At 40.7% G+C, this 8,272-nt stretch overlaps 1 pseudogene; it reads right to left on the bottom strand.

Annotated features, from left to right (window-relative positions):
* Positions 1-825: 825 nt before the first annotated feature.
* Positions 826-5,989, bottom strand: LOC118625012 (annotated as a pseudogene).
* Between the last annotated feature and the right edge of the window lie 2,283 nt (positions 5,990-8,272).

Here is an 8,272-nt window from a genome sequence, read left to right as displayed (position 1 = left end):
TGTAGGAAAATATAAAGATTAATAGATAATGCAGATGGACCTAAGAGGTGAAAAGTGTTAGACAATGAAATGTGAATAGGGCTGCCACAGGCAGATTTCTAGTCTGAGGGTTATGCAGACACATGATGGAGCAGCAAGGGGAACTGAAATTCAGATGCAGTTTCACTTGTCAAACCTCATACCCTGGGGAAGTGTGGGGGGAGAAGGGACTTTCCCCAAAAAACAGGTACCTCTTTCTAATTCACAGAAAGACACAGCATAGTTTATCTGTGCTCCTGAATCCAAGGTGTGCCTTTAAAACTAAAAATATTAAGGATATTAACACTTGGTGGTGCTAATACTCTGTACTAAATCAAGGGTCTCCTAATGATTTTCTCACATGTACAGAATACAAGAGTATGTTTTTAAGACTTTCAGGTATATAGATCCTGGGCTTATAATAACATATAACAATAGATTTTTAAACATGGTATTTAAGTTCCTCATCTATTGTAAGAGTATACTTTAAGAATATATGAGATAATGTGTTAAATAAAACAAAATGCTAATGTCTTGTTTACCTTTATTTTATGTTATAATATTTTAAGAATCATCTTATTATTACCATATTACTTGAGAAAATCACCAGGTTCCAGTATAAAACATAGTCATATATTATTTGAATAAGATTATTTTCATTTATATTGTTTCAAATCTTAAAGTTTATGGCTCTACATATAAAAGAAAGTGGCCTAATCTTTTCAAAATAGAGCACTAAAGTGGAGTTTGAAGTCCACTTCATTTTTATCCAGTTTCATTTTCCTCTAAAATACCTGAAAACATTCCTCATACTAAAACAGCTGTATACTCATGTTCATACAAATTGTACTCTGAACCTAAAACACAAAACATTTTGTACATGTATATTTTATTAAACCTAAAATTTTATAATTTTTTGGCATGCCTAAAACATAGTATTTTTTATTCTATAAGTGTCAAAATTCATTAAGTGTGCATTGTGCAAATTATTGTAAAATTAAGCAGAGAAAATACTACATCTGCCTTAATAGGGATAGATTATTTTGGTATTAAAATATTACTTTTAATGAATCTTTTAGCAGCAGCAAAATGGGTACAGTGTGGGCAAATTTTTACAGCTGCCTTCTCTTGTTTTGCTCTGTCTTTGAGGAACCCATTAGTGTCTCCCGGTCTGCAAGAGTTTTTTATGGCTCACCTATGGAAATTCTCCCCATTCCAATTCCTTCTTTTATTAAGCCCATATCAAATTACTTGCTTATAATCTATTTTCTTAGGGACTAGTTTCCAAAGTGACAGCTAGCTAATCTGGGAAACTAATCCTTGCTAAAGTACATTCTAGTTTTATTCCTTTAAGCAACATATTTACATGTCATTATCTTTTTAGAGGCAGTGTCCTAATGGGTAATGATGGGGATTTCCACATGCATGATGGTTTCACATTTGGTATCCCTCAAATAAATCACTTGAGGGTCTGCCAACATTGTTTCCCTGTCCTGAGATCTGGGGAGAAAAGAAATGGGCTAAGTCATTGCATTGCTAGGAAGAGTTCCTAGTAGCATCCCTGCCAAATCCCTTGAGGGGCTGCTGGTTTCATCTATACCTTTCTAGGATCCTCTGTTTCAATAGGCCAAGCCAAGGCCAGTTTACACAATTTCTATTGGAGGAAATTATATTTCTCAGGAAAGGGGTGTGAGTGGCATTTGAAGCAGGATAATATTTTTGTTTTCAGCATGGTATTATACATGGCAGGAATTTTAGCATCCCTGATCTCAACCACCTAAATTCTAATAGCACCTCCCCTGCCATCCCACCTGCCCAGTCACTGTGACAACCAAACGTGGGGAACAACTGAGGTGATAACATTAGCCAACCCTTTAAGAGCCAGTTAGAACCTTCTCTATGGAAGTTACAACATTCCCCCATCAGCCACATCATCAAAGGGGTTGAGTGGCATTGGACCTCCAGTAACCATATGTCCATTCAGGAATATAATGTATGAATAGGAAAAGGGAGACGTTCTCAAACTAGTTCCATTCAATTATCTTACCATGAGTCAGAAATTCAAACTAAAAGGATTCAAAAATTTTCTGAAAGTAAAGGCTTTCTTCAGATGGTGGCTTAGTGAGAAATAGTTTGGTGGTTTGACATTGATCTTTCCAATACTGTGACAGTACCCCCTGAAATAAAAAAAGCTATTTCTTTTGAGGGTAACATAAATACAGAATTTCATCTAAACTACAATTGGGGTCACATTTGGTCTCATTCAAGAGATAATTTTTAAAGAGTCAGTAAGTAAGGAAAAATGAGAATGGAACTACCATGCCTCAAATGCCACAGTAACACCATTAATGTTTTAAAAATTGCTTGCTTGGCACAATTTTTCTTTTTTCTTTATTGATTTTAGAGAGAGAGGAAAGGACAGGGAAAGAGAGATAGAAACATCAATGAGAGAGAATCTCGATTAGCCACCTCCTGCATGGTCCCACTGGGAATTTGGCCCACAGCCTGGGCATGTGTCCTGACCGGGAATCAAACCAGTGACCTCTTGGTGCATGGGTCAATGCTCAACCATTGAGCCACACCAGCTGGGCGACACAATTTTTAATAAGTCAGCATAACTTCGGAAGGTGAGGTGAAGCTCCTCTCTGCAGTCAGCTGGCTTCCAAGACCCCATTGCTAGTATCCAGTGTCTCTTATAGTAGAATTTCTTCCCCTCTTTACACCTTTAAGCAAAAACTAGTCTTAACAAGAAGCAGCAACAGTTCTCTATGCATTCCCTCTCCTGCTTATATACATCTAAGAAAAACATTCTTTTCCTACTACAGAAACACAAGTAAATACACATACATATGCAGTTTCACACAGGGGACTTGGAAATAGAAACCTAGCCCCAAAGCTACACAGTCATCCATTTCCCTTACCAAACCAGAATGCTTAATACCCTGCTCAGATTAATGGTACTGGCTTTATATTTGTGTAATTCTGGATGTGTGTGTGTGTGTGTGTGTGTGTGTGTGTGTGTATGTGTGTGTTTTAATAAAGAAACAGTTTAAAGATTAGTGAATATTTACTTGTGGAGACCAAAAACAACAACAAAAAACTTCACAAATTTTAAAGTTTAGTCTCAGCTAAGAGACTTGATCACATGTAGGTAAAGAGTTTGGAAATTAAGTTTGGTGATTAAAATCATATATGTAGCAGCAGAGCCAGGGTTAGAATCCAGGTTTTTGATTCTCAGTCTAATGCTCTTCCTTGGGAGAGGGAGAGAAGAGGAGGTTAAGAGAGGTGTAGTTTAAAATTCTTTCCTCTCTAGGAGAAAGAAGAATGAATTTCTCTGTTCTCATTTGTTTAGTTTTTTTGGTCATCTGCTTGGTATGTGTCATTTCTGGCTCCTGCATTTTCAACACAGACGACTCTTGTATACCGAGCTTAGAATCTCTGTGGTTTTTCTGGAAAGCTCAACATGAGCCTCCTCCAAAAGGAGAGTCAGCACAGCCCTCCTCATTCTAAAAATACGCTCTCTGTTTTAGTTGAAATGGTTAAAAAATATTATTAAGTCTCACTTTATTATAAATTGAATTGTGTCTAAATTCTTTTCACTGTTTGTCTTTCCAACTTCCTGTGTTCTGGTCCACCTTTCCACTTTCATATTTTTATCCTTTGAATAAACTGATTATGATGTGCTCCATGCAGCCTAGAATCATTTACTTATGCTTCCTAATAAATCAGTTTCTCCAGATTGTCGTTAATGTTCAAACCTTTTCCTTTAGTGTGGCTGCATAGAGACACTGCCAGAAAGCCTGGAACATGATTTTACCAGTACCAAGTGCCATATTAATATTCTGCTAGGTCCCCCACTCCCTGGTCCTGGGAATGGCTCCTTTACTCATCTTCATTAGGACGTAGAAATGTATGCACCTGTCAGCTTCATAACTCTCTTGGCTACTCAGTGTAATGTGGAAGAAAATGTTGGAGGTAAGTTTGTAGCAGCTGTTCTACCACATTCGCATGGAAATGCATGCAGACAGACTGTTCCACTCAAGGGCCAAAAAGGCTTTCTCCAGCCCTGGTAATCTGCCTTGGCTGATCCCTGTTAGACTGTCTCAGACATCAGTATGTATAAGAAACACCTGGGGGCCAAGATTCCTGGGTTATATCCCCAGATCCTAGGATTCTGTCCATTTTGGGGAGAGCCCCAGGACCCTTCAGCAACACCCACATAATTCTGATGCAGGCTGTCTGCAGAGCATTCTTTGAGAAATACTGATTAGAATTTTAGAATTAGGCTCCTTATTCTTTTTAAAACCTTTTTCTTTTAAATTACTAATTATGTATTGAAAGCAATAAGAGGTTCCATGACACCAGATAAACCAGTTCTGAGGTTTTCCCCAAGATAAATTTTAACAGCTCCAGCTTCTTCTGTTTATCAAAATACAAAAAAATAAAAAGAGTAGAGGTTGTTGTTTTCCATGTCAGATCGGACCCTTGCAGGCTAAGGAAGTGAAAACATATGTGGATGGGGGCTCTGAGGAGCTAGGCTCTAAGATGACTGGCCACCTGTCTGCATTCCCAATGGTGAGACCCAAACAACCTGAAGCAAGTGAGCATGCATGGCTACCATGGGGGCTCCCTTTCTGGCTAGAGGGATCCCACCAAAGCGCCTACGCTAACCCACACTGACCCAAGGGAAGGCTGGGGTCCCTCCAAGGGGTCTGTGAGTGGTAGTCACAGTCCCCAGCCCATCCCCTGGGTAGTGGTATAAGCATAGGTATAAACACAAACACTATGGGATATGGATGACCCAGTGAGATAGAGCCAATCAGGGACCATAAGTGACCATGCAGAATGTATTGTGTCTGGTTTTGCCCACTGCACACTCCAGACGGGAGAGAGACCACGGGTAGACTGGACTCAAGACATTACTGCAGAACCTACACTAGGCACATTTCTCCCTTCTCTATGTTCAAGTGTCTCCTTACCTTGTATTTGTAACTATTTTTTTAAAAATGCACTGAGTTTGGGTTAGAAACCAACCACCAAAATGGATCTCAACACAGATCTAAAGCCCAGAAGAGGAGCGTTGAGCTGATCTCACAGCAACTCCTAGAGGCCCCAGGTGCCTAACTTCCCTTCTCAGTACTAAACAGTTGGTTAATTCTTTTTACAATTAAAAAAAGCTGAGTAATATTGCGTAGGAGTATCAGAAACTGCCTCATTGGAAACAAACGCTATTTACATTAAATAAAAACCCGGTTGCAGGCTACATCTGCACATGTACAGCATGATGAAGCACACTGGGACCAACCATGGAGACAGCTTCTGGCACTCACCACAGGGGCACATCTGCCACATGAGAGGAAAGCAAGGGTGAAGGAGGGAGTGGGGGAGAGAGGAATGCCGCTCACTCTGGTTCTGGAGCTGATTGGACAGCCAGTCCAGGCCCTCATAGAGCCCGTCCCCACTGGTGGCACAGGTGGCCTGAATGTACCAGTTCCTGGGTGCCGAGAGTGCAGGCCCAGCTTGTTTGTGAACACAAGCAGGACAGCATCCCTGAGCTCATCTCCACCAGCATCTGCGTAAGCTCCTTTCGGGCCTCCTTCACACACTCTCGGTCATTGCTGTCAACCACAAAGATGAATCCTTGTGTGTTCTGGAAGTAGTGGTGCCACAGAGGCCGGATCTTGTCCTGGCCGCCCACGTCCCACATGGTGAAGCTGATGTTTATACTCCACGGTCTCCACATTGAAATCTATGGCGGGGATGGTGGTCACGATATCACCCAGCTTCAGTCTGTACAGGATGGTGGCCCCTCAGGATCCAGGCCCACTGTGAGAATGCACATCTCTTGTTTGCCAAAAAGGCCCTTGAAGAGGTTCACAAAGATATTCCCCACGGTGTAGACCGGAGGGAGAGACACTGGCCAGAGAACCCCTTGGTGGCTACGGTGCTGTTGCTGCTCTGAGCCAGGCATTGGTTTCACTCCCACCAAAGATCATTTTCTTTAAACTGTGGCCAGACGGTCAGTTTTGAGGAATGCTAGAGGATGTCAACAAACAGATGGGGGAGTGGGCCAGATTTCTCAAGTCCCTTCCCTCCCACCTCTACGATTATATGATTCTGCATTTTTAAAGACTATATATAATACATCTGAATCCATGGAATTTAGGCTCAGTTTGGAGAGATATCTTGCCATCTCTTTCTCACTAACCAAATATCCTGCAAGATGAAGGTTTATGTTAAACTGTAGAAAACGTATGTATAGAAGCTTTGGCATCTTTCTGGAGTTACTCTTTGCTAATTAAATAAAACCACAGACTATAGTCTATGGTCTGTTCTCACTCTTACAAGATTAGGACTAAAGTGAATAGTTTCTGTAAATAGAAGCAGAGGAGGAATGTGCCCTGAGAATTAAGGTGAGCCTTAGAACCTGAAAGGGAGGGTTTCAAACATCAGGACAGGGCAGGGCTCACTTTTGGGTGGAGCAGACAAGTCTTCAGTGGTGTGAGACCAGGATACTTCGGTATGTAACTTCTTTACAGATGTTAAGGTGGCTGAGTGCCAAAGCCTAAAAATCTGTAGAGATAAAACTTAAAGATGTGTGCCTGGAAGATGATTTCTTAAATTCATACTATTACATATAAAGGATTTCCATTTAAGTTTCCAGAAAGCTGTTTTTAATGTGGAGGGGGGATTACCATAGAAAGTTGGAGCGAGGAGGGGAAAAGAATACAAATGAACTATAAAAATAGATCATTGACACCGTGATGGTTCTTATTCTTTTTATCTCATTCTTTTTATCTCATTCAGTAAGCAAGATACACAATACAATTCTGGAGAAAAATGCCTGACTATATGGCAACCTCAACTAATACAAAAATAGAAATTCTGAGTAAAACAAGTACAAAAGGCCCTGAGACAGCAGTTGCCACTGTCAGTGGGAGGGCTTCAGGTCTGGCTGTTAAGTGGTAAATAGACATTTAAACACAGACATGGAAACCTCTCCAAAAATTTCCCTATGAGTTGCCCTCCACATTGGGGGTTTCCATACAGGAATAGTATAAAGGATGATGCTCATGAGACCAGGCTGGGAGAGGACCCTTAAAGAAAAATCAAAGCCCAATAGAGAGGAAGACTCAAAGTGGACCAAAAAATGCAGGAAAGACTGTCAATCTAGATAGACCACCAAGGCAAGAGAATGCAGAAGAGATGGTACCTAGCATAGTGCTTGACACTTAGGAACATTCATAAATACAGTATTAATGGAAGGAAGGGAAGGAAGACAGGGTTTCCTATAAAAGCTTCCTAAATTGTTAGAAGTGGCAGAATATAAAATGTGCTGTTGTGACTAAAATACAAATGGGACCAACTCTAGAATCCAACTAGAAAATGATATTAGTACTTCCTTTCAGAGACCTATGCAGAAGCACAACTCAGGAAACTAAAGCAGGTGACTTAGCCCATTGGTAAATGATTCAAAGACACCTGTGATCCAAACTAGAAGGGAGCCACAAAGATACACACGCAGGGACATTTCTGCTGACAGCTCCGGAGAGGGCGTGACTTGAGGTAATACTTATCTCTTCTGTTCATAGTTAGTAGCCCCTGCTCTTCCTCTTTCTCAAATACCTCTTTTCACATAAAGTTTAGTTTTGCTCCAGAATCATCTGTGTATGTTGAAATTCAGCGGACATGGCGAAAGAAAGTTAGTTACAGAGTGAGTAGAGAGAGGCCAAGACACAAAGGCATGGCGTTTGATGGAGGCATTTTCTTTCTCTTTCCTCCTGGATGTTGGCTCAAAAAGGATCCCTCCAATTTTTATTTTTAATGTTTGGTTTTTTTTTTTATTGATTAATTTTTGTTACAAATGATTCTCCTTTTTTCCCCCACTGATTCCCCCCTCCCCCTTCCCTCCCTGCCCCTTCCCCAGGTTGTTGTCCATGTCCACTGTTCATGCATACATGCATATAAGTTCTGTGGTTCATCCCTCTCTCACCTCCCCACTCCTTAGGGGATTGTCCTCAAACTGTTATGTTCATTATATTCCACAAATCAGTGAGATCATATGAAATTTGTCTTTCTCTGTTTGGCTTGTTTCACTTAGGATGATACTTTCCAGGTCCCTCCATGTAGTCTCAAAGGATAAGAGATCTTTCTTTCTTACCGCTGCGTAGTACTCCATTGTGTATATGTACCACAGCTTTTTAATCCATTCGTCTACTGATGGGCACTTGGGCTGTTTCCAGATCTTAGCGAT

This window comes from Molossus molossus, unplaced genomic scaffold (genome assembly GCF_014108415.1).
Source record: "Molossus molossus isolate mMolMol1 unplaced genomic scaffold, mMolMol1.p scaffold_m16_p_11, whole genome shotgun sequence".
Taxonomy (NCBI): Eukaryota; Metazoa; Chordata; class Mammalia; order Chiroptera; family Molossidae; genus Molossus; species Molossus molossus.
This window is presented reverse-complemented; position numbering and strand designations above follow the sequence as displayed.